At 41.3% G+C, this 16,858-nt stretch overlaps 1 pseudogene; it reads left to right on the forward strand.

Annotated features, from left to right (window-relative positions):
* The first annotated feature begins 689 nt into the window (after window positions 1-689).
* Window positions 690-771, forward strand: LOC136381577 (small nucleolar RNA U3; annotated as a pseudogene).
* Window positions 772-16,858: the final 16,087 nt, after the last annotated feature.

Below are 16,858 nucleotides of genomic sequence, written 5' to 3' on the forward strand. Positions count from 1 at the left end.
GAGTAAATGTCAGGCTTCTAAATAAGAGGGAGGTCATGGGGTTTTATATAGCAAATAGAATAGTTATGCACAAATTTATTTATATACTAATATAAAGGTAGAAAAATCAAGAAAAAAGCTGTGAATAAAGTTTTATAGTTAATCTTTTACGCGTAAAAATAATTTTATATTTTTTTCATGAAGTAGGACCATTGATCATCTGGCAAAAACCTAAAACTGCAAAGGGAACTAATTAAAAACAAGAGTTGTTCAGAGTTGAGGTTTAATTTTCTAACCAACCACTAATGTCAAAATTAAACTTTAGAGAGATCCTACTAAACTCTTTGTGCTTAATATTTTTAAGTGAAATAGTCTTTATAATTTTGGAGTTTTAAATCCATGTAATGTATCTTAATGCAGAAGAAATACTTATAGATAGATGTTTTAAAATCAGTTATTTAAAAAAAATCAGTTCTTTGTTTTTAACATAAGGGAAGTGGTACCTTCATTAGATTAGGTTAAAAAATTTCTCAATTATAATGATAGATCAATTTTTTCTGAGAGACAGAAATACTTTTTTAAAGTAGCCTGCTGTAATTTTATAGAAAAATAGGAGATCTTTTTAAAAGATAATTCCAGCTTATTACCATTTGAACGGCTTTTCTAAGAGCCAAAAGAAAACGTAATGTTGTCTTTTTATAAATTTGCAGAAGACTGTACTTTCAGGGATCATTTCTATAGTTATAAATTTGAAGTTGCAAATACCATGCCCATGCATGTAGATGGAATGCAATTTTATAAATCTTAATTTGTCTTGAATAATGAAATCTTGTGACTTCCACACAACATAGCTCCAGAAACTAAAAATAGATTGTTTCTCGTCTTTTTATTTTGTCCCTGAAATTGTCATCTTCATGTTTTGTGTACTGAAATGGAAAACCAATTTGACAATAAAGGTTAGAGAATATTGTGGGATGTGAATAAGAGATTAAAAACGGCTTCTTGAATCCTAGGTTCACGCAGGAGTAGGAATCTATAAAATGGCACAATTCCAACCAAAGGAAATGAAAGGCCAAGGAGTTGTATACCATTAAAAAAAGCCATAAAATCTGTGGTCAGAAACTAAAAAATAAATAGAGAGAAATTCAATAGTGGAATTCTAATGTTGGTGATAAATACAAATGAAAAATGACCACAGAAGTTAGGGAAAGAGACTGACTCGAAATCATCAAACTTAGTTGAAACTGAAACAAAGACGGTAAAACCCATAACAGGGAATTGCATGGAGGGGAAAAACATGCAGGTCTTATTTACATTTAGTTTGCAAGTACAACAGTTTCGCTTTCATGAAATCTGTAACAACAACAACAACAAAAATTGGCCTTATAAAGTCTTCTAATAAATCCCCATTGTTCTTAGAATAAAATACAAAGACATTGCTATGGCCAAAAAAGGAGCTACAAATTCGTGAAAGACCTTGAAACTCTCAGTAATTGGATTGGAATGGAAACTGTATAAATAGTGTATAATGTGCATACTGTTCAAACAAGAAAAGTGAAAGGCCACCTGAATAATTCTTATGTGTGCCGTTACTCCATTTGAGTTTGGGTTGCTCCTTGATTCTATCTCTATAGTGAGTCAACACTAGTGCACTAGGCTGCTTATTGATATATCAAGTCAGCCAAGTGTGTATAAGAAGGAAGGGAAATTGTCCCCTTCTACAACAGATTTTGGGTAAAGAGGATGAACCTGTTGAGTATAAAAACAATAGAAGGGAAAAATGTGTAAAAATCTACAAGAAAAGAAGAGATAGACACTTAATCTAAGCCACGGGAGTAGTCCTGTTCTCTTATAACTGTAAGACCTAAAGGTACTTTCTGAGTGTTTTATCAGGTAATTACAGTGGTACCTTGAGATACGAGTTTAATTCATTCTGTAGCCGAGCTTGTAAGTCAGTCAACTTGTATATCAAACAAATTTCTCCCATTTAAAATAACTGAAATAGATTTAATCTGTTCCAGCCCTGTGAAACATCCCCAAACCAACCTAAATTATGAAAAAAGACATGTTTTTAATTAAGAAACACATGTATACTTTACCAATGCATGAAAAAATAGATGAAATAAAAGAAAAAAGTGTTAATTAGTACTGTATTCTTACCTTGGAGACAGACGAGTGCAGCTAACGGAGGTGAATGGCAGAGGAGGAGGGACAGAGGGAGGGATGTAGGCACTGTAGACACGTAAACTAAAACTGCACTTTTTTGGCCCTGGCTGGTTGGCTCAGCAGTAGAGCGTCGGCCTGGCATGCGGGGGACCCGGGTTCGATTCCCAGCCAGGGCACATAGGAGAAGCGCCCATTTGCTTCTCCACCCCCCCCTCCTTCCTCTCTGTCTCTCTCTTCCCCTCCCACAGCCAAGGCTCCATTGGAGCAAAGATGGCCCAGGCGCTGGGGATGGCTCCTTGGCCTCTGCCCCAGGCACTAGAGTGGCTCTGGTCGAGGCAGAGCGACACCCCGGAGGGGCAGAGCATCGCCCCCTGGTGGGCAGAGCGTCACCCCTGGTGGGCGTGCTGGATGGATCCCGGTCGGGCGCATGTGGGAGTCTGTCTGACTGTCTCTCCCCGTTTCCAGCTTCAGAAAAATACAAAAAAAAAAACAAAACACTGCACTTTTTTAATACTAAATGTAAACTAAAACTGCATTTTCTTTACTTTAAACACAACTAAAACTGCACTTTCTTGACTTAAAATAAAATCACAAAAACTTAATTGTAAAAAAATGCACTTTCTTAACTTTAAATTTAACCATTATGTACTTTTCACTTAGTCATCACCTGTTTTTGCCTTTTTGGCTGCACTTTCGGCACTTTCACTTGCAGGACTTTTGAATAAAAATCTATCCAAAGAGGTTTGCTTTTGCCTGCCTTTTAAAATGTTACAAAAATGTGACAAACAAGTGTCATTAAAAAGTGCTGAAGCATGACCAGTTGATTCTGACTCGTATCTTGGAATTTCGCTGGGCTCTCGAGCAAAAATACGGACCGAGTCGCAGCTTGTATCTTAAAAAAATTCGTATGTTGGTCTGCTCGTATCTCAGGGTACCACTGTAGGGTATTTTTGACTTGATTTCATTTTTCTCCCTGTGTTTTTTGTACTAATAATGTGGACTTCTATAGTAGTACATTTCCATACTTTGGATATGGCTAATATATATGGAAGCCCTTCTGAAATTTAAGACTGAAAATGACACATGGCCCTGACCAGGTGGTGGTGCAGTGGATTGAGTGTCATCCAGTTTTGGGCCAATGAGTTTGTAAAATTTGTATTTTTTGAGTTTGCTCACTTTTAGTGATAAAAAAAAAATGGTGCTTGTCAGCCATGTGTGTGCTTGCCCTCAGAGCAAGGCAGTTGATTGCATTCCTGCTTAGGGGGGGCCACTGTTTGTCAATGTTTGCTGGAGGAGGGGTCTTTGACGGCCCAGGCAGTTCTGCAGAGAGCAAGAAGGCGTGCAGATGGGGATCCAGAGCTGAGGGACTTTGGGAGCTCCACTGAGACTGGTGGGGTCTTTGATTCTAGGAGAAACTGGAGAACATTCTCCTGGTTGTGGAACCAGAGCATGAGTCAGGGTTTTGGGAGCTCTGAATGAAGAAGTGTTTTCCCTGCCTGTTTGCTTGCCGGCCGGTGTGAGACTTTAATACAAGAATGGCCCACCATTTTTTGACTCCACTGTTTCTTTCCCATCTGTCTGAATTCAATGAGAACCTGCATGGCCATGACGGTGGTGGCCACTGGCCTTACAGCCTGGGATGCTGAGGAGCCAGGTTCAAAACCCCAAGGTTGCCAGCTTGAGTGCAGGTTCATCCGGCTTGAGCACAGAATCATAGACATGACCCATGGTCACTGGCCCAAGGTCACTGGCTCAGTGTAGCCCCACCCCCAACCCCCCATCAAGGCACATATGAGAGAGCAATTAATAAACAACTAAGGTGCCACAACTATGAGTTCATGCTTCTCATCTCTCTCCCTTTCTGTCTGTCCCTGTCTGTCTTTCTCTCTCTCTCAAAAAAAAAAAAAAAAAGCTTAGTTCTTTGTTTGTTTGCTTGTCTGTTTTGAGGGGAGATAAGAGTAAGACGTGTTCAACATTGTTCACATTTTTTAAAGTTCAATGTTCAGATGCAATTATTCTTTCCATTCAGTGGAATAAAATCAAAATGGAAACATACATTTAACCATTTAGCATAGTGCTCAGCAAATATATAATAGATTTCATTCAAATTATATGTCTGTTCTTTTTTTTGTTATTTCTGTCCTTCCTTCTCTTCTTTTCCCACCTACTTCTTTCCTTTGTCCATTTTGGGGAAAGAGGAAAAGACTTCATAATTTTCAGTGTCAACTTGTTTACAACATTTAATTAAAAAGAAGATCCAAAAGAGATCTTTGAAAGCTAGTTTCTCTGTGACCAATTTCATCTGTGATCTGTCAGATGTGATCGTTACAATGTATTCAGTGCAAGAAAATAAATGACAAATGGCATAAGGACTTAAAGACACGCATATGCTCAGAAAACAGAAGGAGGAAGCAGATTTGTGAGGAGGCTGCGAGTGACTGTCGTTTGGTTGCCTGCAAGTGACAATGGCCAAGGTCATGTTCAAAGTACCAACCTGGAGAGACTTCTAGTATGAAGGCACAAGGTTGAAGTGCACTTAGGGCTCTGGTAGTGCCCATCAAAGGGCACTGTTCTCAGCCTGTGACCTTAGCACGCCCATTGGCCAACACCAGAGTTTTCACTAGTATCAAACAATAGTAATCAAAGAACATTTTGTATCTGACCCTAAGGCTCCCTCATTTTCAAAAGTATATTAGTTATTCATGGCATTATAATTAGAGAAACTTTTTGTTAAATTTCCTTCTCTCCCAGCCCATGTCCTGCCAAAAAGGCGGTGACCACATGCTGAACTGAAATTAGCTCTTATTAAAACATTATGTCTGTACTCTGGGGACTTTTCATTTTGCATAGAAGGACAAAGCTGAGATACATTCCTTCTTAAAACAGTAAGCCCTGAAAGTCTGTTACCCTTAACTTCAGTTTTAGTGCAATATTTTACAACATAAAACAAGACTCGAAGAAAATGTCATGCCACTCTAAAATATGTGCCCTGAAAATAAAACGACCCTTCCAGACGTTGGATGGCATTTTTAGGAAATGTTTAATTTGGGGTATGAGTCAGCTTTATCAATTGAAGTGAAACTTCAAGGTTGTTTCTCCATTCTGAAAAAAAGTGGTACATTTGTGGTGATGATAAAACTCAATCTCCATCAGGGTAACTCTCTGCGATTTTGTATAAAAGGAAAATTCTTCAGTTTGATAAAGGACATTGGGAGAAAACCTACAATCAACATACTTAATGACTAGTTTAAAACCCTTTTTTGGGGAAAACATGCTTCTATTAATAATTTAGAGTATCTTTCTAAAGCTGGACAAAAATGAGATAGCCGGATTAAAAGAAATTAGCCAATGAATTTAATAGAATTAATGGGTACCTAGACAAATCCTTTTAATATTTATTTTAAGGAAGACAATGTCCTATATACATTTGTGTGTGGGAGGGGGAACCCAGGGTAGGAGGGAACCCAGGGGGAGAACCCACTACAGCTGGCCTCAGACTTCTCCTCTGAAACACATTCCCAAGGCAGTAAAGCAATTGCCTAGAAGGATTTTGTCAGAAGGGTTGAATTAGTCTAAGAAAATTCCTCTGTTCAGAGTGAAGGAAACAGAGAAGGTTCTTTGAAATCCATGCAACTGCTTTAAAAAGAGCAATAGAACAATTTAATATAGAAAGGATATCTTGGCTTGATTTCCGGCTTGGGTTTACATTAGAAAATATTTCCTTCTAACAATCTGGATAGGCGTGTCATTTATATAGAATTGCCATGTTTGCAAGCGGAAAGGTCATTTTTGCATAAAAACTGCACTTAAGCTTCCGACTCAGACACTTGTCATTTAGATATGGCTCCAGTGTGGATTTGCTGACTTACTTCCAGCTTTTGACTGGGGACCAAAAACAAGCATCAGTAGCCTGGGGGCAGTTTTAATGAGGGCTGTGTTCTCAGCCATCCTATTTCTTCCTCCAAATAATTTATCCTTCTGTATCGATAACAGCTTGTTTACATGAAAATACCTACGTTATTTTTTTTAATGCTATTTAAACTCACAGTAGTATATCTGACTAGTTTCTTCCTGTTGGTCTTTTTACTCTAACAGTCCTCACATACAAGCCTTCAATAGTACTTCACCTATCATTTGCGGGATATGTATTTTTTACGTTATGAATCAAGTGCAAGTTTTTTTTAAGACAGTTTATAAAACTATCAAATGTAAAAAAAAATGTAAAAGAAAGGAAAATATATATTTAGCATCCAGAAAAGAACAAATGAAACCTGAACATTTACAACATATTAATGCTATATATTTTTTCACAGTGATCATTAAAGTGAAATTATAATTCTCAACTCATAAAGCAGTTTTTCCAAATATTTCTTCAATTTAATTCTACCGAAGTCTTCCCCATACTTCACCTACATGTCATTGCAAATATTGCAAGTTATTTCCTATCCCCAAGTCTTTGCTTGTGATATCACTCCGGTGTCATTTTCCTGTCACCTATTGTATATTACACATCCAAGTTGAAGGAAGATGTGGAATCCTACCTACATTTCCTTCAACCAGGAAAAGGGATCCTGGATTCCGTAGGAAACCCTGAGCTCTGAGACCAGAAGCGGTCACATGGGGTTCTATTAGAAACGATACGGGCATGTCTTGTCATGTGTGCATCCAGACCTTGCTGTGTGTGACTGTGACCTCGTTCACTGGGGCCACAGTTTTGCATTAGACCTTTCCTAATTACCTCTGTCACCCAACATTGAAATCACTGGAATAGGTGAGTCCTTCCTCTTATGTTCCCAAAGCATCACTTGGGGGCTTTTGCCAAGCCACTTGTCACATAGTACTGCAGTTTTCACTTGTGTTTGTCAGTCTGGCCCAGGAGACGGCGAGTTCTTTAGGTGAGAGAGCTGTGCCTTTCTCCGCGCGCTCTCTCTGGCCCCTTGGACTGTGTCTGGGGCACAGTGGGCGCTCCAGAACCCGTATCTCCTTACCAGCTTATTCCCTCAGCAAACATTTTCCTGACTGGTCTTCTAAGCAAAGAGGGGAATTTAGCCACGGTTCATGTCAGGCAGGTGCCAGCCCTAGTGCTGAGGAGGCGGGGTTGGGGAGGGGACTCCGACATGGCTGAGGAGGCAGATGAGGGTCCTTGTGACTTCATCAGCTCGCCCTTCTGCAAGCCCTTCTCCATTCCAAGAGGAGCTGGATGTCTGATGTTCTAGCTGGATGTTGGGATTTTAAGAAAAACCATTCGTGTAAGAAAGGATTCTGCTCCTGGAAAGAAAATCAGTGTTTTACAAAAAACCCTCATTCAACCAAGCTAACCAGTTCTGTTACTTACCAACTACTAGATGCTTTGAGATAGGTTCTTTCCCATTGCTTGGTCTCAGATTTGTGAGATCTGGGAAGGAAAAAGGGGTTGAATTAGACATCACCAAATCCCCGTTCAGCGCTAACCTCCCGTAATGTACAGTGAGTATACTGCCTCTACAATATATACGTTATTACTTATTTCAAAGTCAGAGGCACATATGGTAATAAACAATAACTTGCCTCTGTGTTATCATTTCCCCCAGCTCCAAATATAGATATGTATATACACACACATATATATATTGAGTTTTCAACTCTATCCAGAGCTATACTTTCTGTTTACTATCACAAAATCACTATAAAATAGGAATGTTTTTTTATTTCTGCATGTTTCCATTGACTGGGCAATTACTCACTGAGCTCCCACGGCGGAGCAGGCACTGGGTCGGACACCGGAAATACAGAGGTGATGAACAGTCACGTGACTCAGCTCTGTTTTATAAAAACTAAAATGAAATGATTAGCCGGACTGGGACCTACAGGTACCAAACCTGATCTCTTTCTTGAGCTCAACCACCAAGTTCAGCCATTACTCTGGACCATGTTGAAGCTCTTCTCATTTCTGGGTTCTGTTTTGGAAGTCAAGATGAAAACAACAACAGCAAAAAAAATCTTGGTATTTTTAAAGATGCTACTTAGCCAAAAATATATGTACTCATCTGAAAATCTGGCCTGGAAACAGATTCCACTTGGAAACTGGCTCAACTTCCCAGTTCCCAAAAGAGCCTCCTAGCAGAAATGTAACCCCAGCAAGAGAGACACTGAGGACGTGTGAGGGACACACTGGGGGGTTTGGTGGGACGCAGCTGTGTGATTAAGGAGCCATGCATTTCAAGTAAAAATAGAATTAATGGGATAGTTAGCCTCGTTAAAAAAGAAACCAAAAATGAATAGTGTAACAGGCTTGATTTTCCTTAGGGAAATGTTGGGACACGAGCATATGAGAGCCGGGGGAAGGTCAGCACCCCAACACCGTCAGGAATGGCCTCAGTTCTGCCTGCGCCCTGCTCCGGGGAGAAACGGAAGACAGAATTGCATCCATCCTTCCTTCCTCACCTCCCCTGGTGCCCTCCTGACTTTTCTTCTCATTCTACCCTGTCATCTCTCTTCTATACGTGTTTCATTTCATAAAACGGGCACCAAGAACCTGCTATTTCCAGGTATTAGCTAGGCATGTGGACCAGATCTTAATAACACAGAAGACCCTGCTCTCAGCAATGGTTCGCAGGGAACCTGAGCCATTCACAGGTGTGCTTGGATAGAACTGTTTTCTCATGGCTCAGGTGCCCCAGTAGAGCCCAAGCTCTACATCCATCAGGCATCCCCGATTCGACTTCCCTGTGCAGTGGGACATTCCTGCTTAACAGCAGGGCTGGCGGCCTCTTTGAGACTGCTCTTGAAGCGGCTATGAGGATTCTACTTATTGGTACCGAGACCAGTTGCCAACGGAGAAAAGACACGACCGACACACAAGTTAGTTGGAAGAATCACACAGGCTGTTTATTACTCACGAATCCTTTTGGTGTGCCTGGGTGCAGCTTAAGGGGGCCCCGTCGGCATGCTCCTCTCGGCTGTCCTTGGTCAGAGCGGCTTGGACACGTCCACGTTCAGCGTTGGAGTCGGGACGACTAACTGCAGCAGGCGGCTTCTTGACTTTAGTACCTTTTCCGGCCATCGCTTTCTAACAGGTGTAAATCTACAGGATTGCCACATCAAGCCAGTTTTTAGGAGTTCTTCACAGGGAGCTCTTTTTATCTAGATAATTTCACACACACACTAGCCGGGCCCTGCGCAAAAGGCATATTCTTGCCTGCCATATCTCTACACACTAGATTAGCTTCCGCCCAGAGGGCATAGCCTTATTCACTTGCCTTTAATGGCTTTTACTATTATATCCTAACTTATTTCTGTATATCTTCTATATTTTTCTATATTTCTATATATCTAATTACTATAACATTTTTACTGTAACTTCAGGTGTTATGGATAATATGTACTGAGAGAGAGAGAGAGAGAAATCTTCATAGCTACAAAGTGGAAGTCAGTAAAAATATTTTAAGTAATTTTAGTATCCAAAAATGATCACATTTAGCATAAAGATTTAAGTATGGTCATTCTCAAAAACTGGTAAGAATATACCCATTGGATGAGAGAAGGGGTCTATGCTCAGTACCCAGCCAAAGTCCTTCCAATCACGTCCTGATGCATCTCTACTCTCTCCAACCCTTCACGGCCCCTCCTTAGTGCTCTGCTCACCAGTTTCTTCCATTCTGCTTTTGGCCACTAGGAATCTCTTCTCACTCACCAGACATGTTATAGGCCCACTCTAGGATCATCCATCACCTTAAAATTCCAGCTGTCCTGTCCTTCCTTGTCCCTCCAGGACAAAATAACCCAGGGCACATCATTATCGTCTCTCCCTTTGCTCGCTCTCTCTGAGAATTTCCGTGTGATTCCTGGTGAATGGCTTTCTCCGCCATCTTACTTCTCCCCACCTTGTGTTAGAGTTCCGTTTCAACGTGTCAGGGAAGGAAAAGGTCAGGGATGGCAGCAGTTGCTAATGGTTTCCAGGGAAGATGACCTTAGAGATTAGCGCGGACCCTGAAAAGGGTAAAGGGAAAATAGCCAAGGAGAATTTGTCAGTGCTTTGTATTTTATGGAAACCTCACTGAAATCTATAGTGAACTGCTATTGGATTACATGACCTCCCGTGTTTTTTCTGGGAATAGCCTTCACCATGGCAGAGAATCAAATGTGTGAGGTACATGCACACACACACACACACACACAGAGAGAGAGAGAGAGAGAGAGAGAGAGAGAGAGAGAGAAGATCATCTTCACAGTCTCTAAGCCCTTTTGCACGTGTCCCAAAGGTCCCGCCATTTCTGTCCGTCCCTGTAGTGGAACAAGTACATTGCCCCACAAAGAGAGTCCGGTGAATGTTGCCGAGGGTACAGCGTGAATTTCTGTCAGTTTCACTTCAAAAGGCTTTAACTGTTAGTGAATCTTACTGCAAGGGTGAGAGTAGGGCTCTTAAAAATGACAAATTATAGTTTGCAAAGATGAATTTTGAGGCTGGTTTGCATATGTGTGTATGATATATACAGAGTTTATTTGAGAAAAATCTTCTCATAGTGCAGGGTGTATCCTTGTGTATGTCTGTGTGTGTCTGTGTGTTTCTATGTGACTGCATCTCTGTGACTCGTGTGCGTGTTTGTGTGTGTGTGTGTGTGTGTGTCTGTGTGTGATAAGGGAGTGAGAAAAATGAGAAAGGATTGAGGGGGTAATTGGAGCAGAAGATATATATAAAACCGACAAGTGAAATAGCGCAAATCTTGTGCTTGACAAAAAAAAAAAAAAATCCGTAAGTCCTTGTGAGAGTGTCCGTGATGTCCTTATCATCCCAATGACTTGATCTTCATGTTACTTCTCAGCTATCTCTCAAGTCCCCAGTAATCTGAGCAAGAGATGGTGACTCCACTTCTCTCTGTCCCTCCTGACACATGAAGACAGCTCTCCACAAGGTGGTAATGGCCGCTCCTCCAAATTACTCTAAAAATACTGCCTGGGTGTCAGCCTCTCCCAGAACTGCCTTGTTATCCTAATGCGATTATGTAGCCGTCTAATCTTTCTGTCAGTGCCAGAGTCAGGACGCAGGAGGGGAAAAAAATACTGCAAACCACACAGACTAGACCTCTAAAGTGGGGGTGCCTGATTGATTAACCATTGCCCCCCATGTTGATATCAGTCTATTAGCTACTGGCATCTAGACCAATAGCTTCTTATAGGTCCTGAGCTGGTCCATGGTTTTACATTCGACAGAGTCACTTTCATGCTCAGACATGTCATAACCTTCTGAAGCCAGCTCTCTCCCCTTTTATTTCCTGCTCTGATCATCCTAACTTTAGGCAGGAGCAGGTGATGTAGCTGCGTGTTCAGTGGGCACTAAAATTAAGTCTGCCCTAGACATGAGGGACGTGTGGAATGCCATGGAACTGACACAGGGACGCTGTCCCCAGCTTAATGTCATCTCTGTCCTGAGGACCTGTACTCTTCATGGAAATTTGCCTAATTTTTTTTTTTTTTTTTTTTTTTTCATTAAGACCACTAAAAATTGAAAGCAAAATCACTTTGAAGTATAAAATCCTAGGGTTTTAACACTGTAAAGTACTGAAGGAACACTTGCTTCTGTTCCAATTGGACAGCCGAGGGAAATGAGGCTCTTGGTCGGTAGGTGAAGGCAGGGTGGTGTGCCACAGCATACATTCCCAGAGGGCCGCCTGCAAATGGTGGAGTAAAAATCCTTCTGACTTGGCTTTTTACCTGAATGGCTTAAATTTTCTGAAATGACCATGCCTCAGTCTCTGAATAGAAATTGTTATTATTGAAATAACACAAGGTTTGGCAACAGCCAGATCTGAGTGTGAGCCCCATTTAAAGGCTGGGTGAATTTAGTGGGTTAGCTAAACTCTCTGACGTCTAGTATTATCTGTTTTATAAATGAAAACGCTTGTCTCGGTTTTATCAGAGCGGTGTGAGGTTTTGGCAGAATCGAGCAGTGAGATCAACAGCAAATGATTCAGCACTCTCTTCCCTACTTTCAGTTCAGACACGCATACACAACTTAAATACCCTCAGTGTGTACTCTCTCTTTAACAGCGGTGGAAATGTCTGTTTAGGTGAAGTGTCCGGTTTTCATTTCCTGTTTGGGTTTCAATCTCTCCTTACAATCGGAGAGCTTCTCCCAAATCCCCTGGACCACACAAGGTCAGGCCGTGCCTGCAAATGATGCTGTTTCCACCACTAAGAGAGAAACCCTGAATTAAATCGAGCTTGGTAATGGCAGCCCATTAAAAGGCAACGGATACCTTTGCTATTAAGAAATTATCTTCCTCTGCAGAGATGGGGGACAGGGGGCCCCATACACAGGTCCTCTGTGATAGTCCATGTGACATAAATAGTCATAAGAAATAATAATAAAAATAGCTAACATTTATTGATGACTTATGCCAAATACGGTACTTTAGCAATATTAATACCAGTGTATTGAGTCTTCCCACTAAGTCTCCCGAGGCAGATAGTGTAATCTTTGATGAACAGACGGTTAGGGAGGTAAAGTGAGTAATTCAAGGTAACACAGCTATTGAAAGATAGTCCTGCCAATGGACGCTGAGCTCTTAGATTTCAAGAGTGTGGACCTGACTCTGAACAGGACTTACAGCATGACAACAGAGAAAAGAGAATATGGCTAATTCGAGTACGATGCGAATATTAAATTATCAGCAGAGAGGTCCAGTTTTCATCATTCATTCATTCCTTCATTTTTTTTGTTTTTTACTTTGTCACTATTGGAGTGCTTACTGATCACCAGGGTTACAGCTAAGAACTACAGGTATTATGAAGACGATGACATGGTCCAGAATACAGGTTCACTCAGCGCTAAGCTCTTACTATTGACTTGCTGGTGTCGGTAGAGAAATGCATAATGTATTTTAATTACATTTTAAATACAATTGTATTTACTTCTCAGTGACCCAGTGAAGGATATGGTGGTATCTTCATTTTATAGATGAAACTCGAAGGTGTTCAAAGATTTGCTGGTTGACTAGGCTACTACTTGAAGAGCTACGTTCTCAATTGTTCTCATCTGTCGGTCTCTTGGAGAACAGGGTGGTGGGGGGGGTCAATAACACCTACAACTGCGGCCCCATTTCATTGCTGTCTGCTTTCGTGACACTGGCCTTCCCTGTCTCTCTCTCTCTCTCTCTCTCTCTCTTGCTCTGCAAGTGGAGGCATGATGACCTACGCCCCACACTCGGCAAACGCTGGATCCCCACAGTCAGCCCTCCTACGCAGAGACTTGTACATTTCACTATCATGAGAGCGCTTACCGTGTGTTGTCGTCATTTCACAGATGAGGGAGTGAACTCAAGCTCACAAATCTCAGTAGCCTGCCAGGGGTCCCAACGTCAGTGAGCAGCAGAGCCCGAGTCAAATCTCTACCAGTCTGACTTCCAAACCCACCTTCGGCTGTCTCCGCCTTTTTAACCCTTTCCAATCAATACAGGAGTCTTAACATTTTAAACTATAACAAAGAATACATTTAATGAGTGGGTTGGTATTCCTGTACCAAACTCATGTTTAATTAAGGAAAATGTAAGCCTGTGTGCTCACAGACACAAAATGTAGTGGCACTCTAAGGTGCAAAGGAGTTGTAGAATTAATAATTAATTAAGTCTTATAATGGTCTGTGTATAGGTTAATGACTGAGCTTGCCCTGGGCTCTTGGCTCAAGTTCGGGGAATCTTTTCTTTTTTATCGATCTCCCTACTACAATGTGCCCTAACTCCTTGGTGGCTCTTGGATAAATCACAGCAATATGTTTGAAAAATGCTCCGTGGTAACTCATTCTTTTCAATATAGATCCATTAAAAGATACTCATTGTAAACAATGCACCCCACCCCATATAAAAGGTATAAAGAAGGAAATAAAAATTATCCTCATCTGCGTCACCAGAGCCACTACCATGAATGTGTTAGTGGCCGTCCTGGGCATTTTCCCTTGCCAATGTGCAGAAACGGGATGCAGATAGATGCACAACGTTCTGGGGAAAGATTGGACCATAGGTAGAACTGGACTCCAGTCCTGGGTCTGGTTCTGATATTGACTGGTTATTCATTGTTAGCAAATTGATCATTTCTGGTCATGAGATCCAAAGCGCATAGAAGGAAAGGCTCTTTCTTCTGCCAAGAAATCATACTTCATCCCGCAGTCAGGAGGAAGGGATGAGTGTGTGGGGACGGTTTATATAATATTAGATACTGAAATAGAGGAGCAGAAATTTCCCACAACTTCTAGCTCTAAATTTCCCTATGTCTTTGGCTGCATGTTAATCCATTTGTGGCAAAAAAAAAGCTACTTTTTAAAATTATGCATACTTTTCATTCCAACATGTTAATACCCTAAATGAGATAGCAGTTTTCGAGGTAGTAGTAGAAAGAATAATTTAGGGGCAGCCAAGAAAAAGAAATTGTAATATAACTTTGCATTGCCGTGACCTTGGGCTCATCTTGTCCTGTGTATATAATGTCTAAACACAGACACGTGAAGGATAATGATATAGAACAAGGGTTGGCAATTTTTTTCTGTAAAGTGCTTAATAGCAAATTAGAGGATACCAGGCATTTATATAACCTTTTAAAATGTAAACATTAAAAAATGTAGCCTGACCTGTGGTGGTGCAGTGGATAAAGCATCGACCTGGAAATGCTGAGGTCACTGGTTAGAGACCCTGGGATTGCCCAGTCAAGGCACATGTGAAAAGCAACTACTATGTGTTAATGCTTTCTGCTCCACCCCCTCTCTCTGCCTTCTCTCTCTCTCTCTCTCTCTCTCTCTCTCTCTCTCCCTCTCAAAAAAATGTAAAACCTTCTTCCTATTCTGTACAGAAACAGGCAGGAGAGGGATTTGGCTATGCCTTGTAGTCTGCAGACCCTTGATCTCCAAGATAAGCTTTAATTCCAGAGACCTTTACAGAAAGGTTTTAGGCAGAAGAAGTAAATAACATGCAAGGAGAATTAAAAAGTAGTTTAAACAACAATAAAAAATATATATTTTTTAAATTCAGAACTAAAGGATTTGGAAAATATATTTATTAAAAAAATAATTTCAAGTGTACATTTTCTTCAATGCTTCTTGTCACTTCAACTGGGTCAAATGAGATGGTGTGGTCTTCCCTTTGTAGAGGTTGCCCCTGCCCACCGAGACTGGAGAAGGTAGGTGAGCAGCTCTGTGTCCCACATGAAGCCAAACACCTGAAGTCCAAGTGTGATCAGTGGTAAACCCCCTTCCTGATGGGTGTTTGGTAGAGCGCCCACCCTCCACCTCCCTCACCATGAGTGTATCCTTTTCTCTCTATCGCTCAAGTTTTGTTAATAGAAGTCTCATGAATATATTATTTAAAAGTCATGGGGTATTGAGCTGCCTTCCTGATAATCTTATCACCTGGGGAAAAAGAAAAAAAAAGAAAAAGAAAAAGGATGACAGTTTAGGCAGTGAAAACTCCAAGGGCAGATAAGAGATTTGTCTTTTTATTTTTCCTTTTCCACAAATAGAAACGCTGCATTTAGGATATGACAGTTTTTTCCTAGAGCACTTTTTGGGAAACTGTCTGCCATGTGAAAGTTCTATGCATAAGAAAATGGATGCTTCTCCTCGTTATTGATCCCCTCCTCCCCGTGGGACGTAAAATTGATGGATTAAGTTTGATGTTGAAAAATATGCAGATTCCATTGCTGATGATTCTACGGTCAACTGGAGCACCCTCCCTATCGTCTCAACTAGACTTACCCACCTTCCCTTCACTGACCCGCTTTGAAATCTAGCCTCCTGTCCGAAAAGAACACAAGTGACATCTTTTCCCCTGATTGTTTTGTGACCGTCTTCAAAGATTGGCTGATCCTTCAATGGCTCTGACATTACCCTTGGAAAGCCATCCTTAGTCTCCTAAACCAATGGCCCACTCAGTCAATCCATATTGTGGCTGAACTGTCCCAAAACAGGCTGCTGGAATTCCCTTCCACCACTCCACCGTGTGGGCCACTTCCGTCCCACAGCTGTGTGACATGGACCAGAACAGCCTGAGCAATGATCGCCTGATGGGCAAAGGCTCCTTGACAATGGTCAAGTCACCAGCAAGTGGGGCCCAATCCTGCTTTTTTTATAAGCTTTTTTTTTCCTTCCCCTTTTGTGTATAAGATAACAAACTATGTCAACTTTCAATAATTATTGGGCTGAAGACCCAGAACCTTGGCACAAACAATATTAAGATAGTCATGGCAGCCTGACCTGTGGTGGCGCAGTGGATAAAGCATCGACCTGGAAATGCTGAGGCTGCCGGTTCGAAACCCTGGGCTTGCCTGGTCAAGGCACATATGGGAGTTGATGCTTCCAGCTCCTCCCCACCTTCTCTCTCTGTCTCTCTCTCCTCTCTCTCTCTCTCCCTTTCTCTCTCCTCTCTAAAATGAATTTAAAAAAAAAAAAAAAGATAGTCATGGCATTGTCTCTTCCGTGATAGCCTTACCACTAGCTGCCAAGTAGTGAATCCCTGTATATTCTTGGGTGTGAGGTATGGGGCGGGGATAAGTGGTACATATATCACTATTGTTTCCTCTTATAAAACCCAGAAAATATCAAACATCTGTATACTTACTGTATTGTGAGTGTCATGGATTAGCATGAGTTGTGGTACAAAGCAGTAATATCTGTCTTACACACACACACACACACACACACACACACACACACACACACACACACACACACCCCAGTAGGAATACTATCCTG

This window comes from Saccopteryx leptura, chromosome 9 (genome assembly GCF_036850995.1).
Source record: "Saccopteryx leptura isolate mSacLep1 chromosome 9, mSacLep1_pri_phased_curated, whole genome shotgun sequence".
In the NCBI taxonomy this organism is placed as follows: Eukaryota; Metazoa; Chordata; class Mammalia; order Chiroptera; family Emballonuridae; genus Saccopteryx; species Saccopteryx leptura.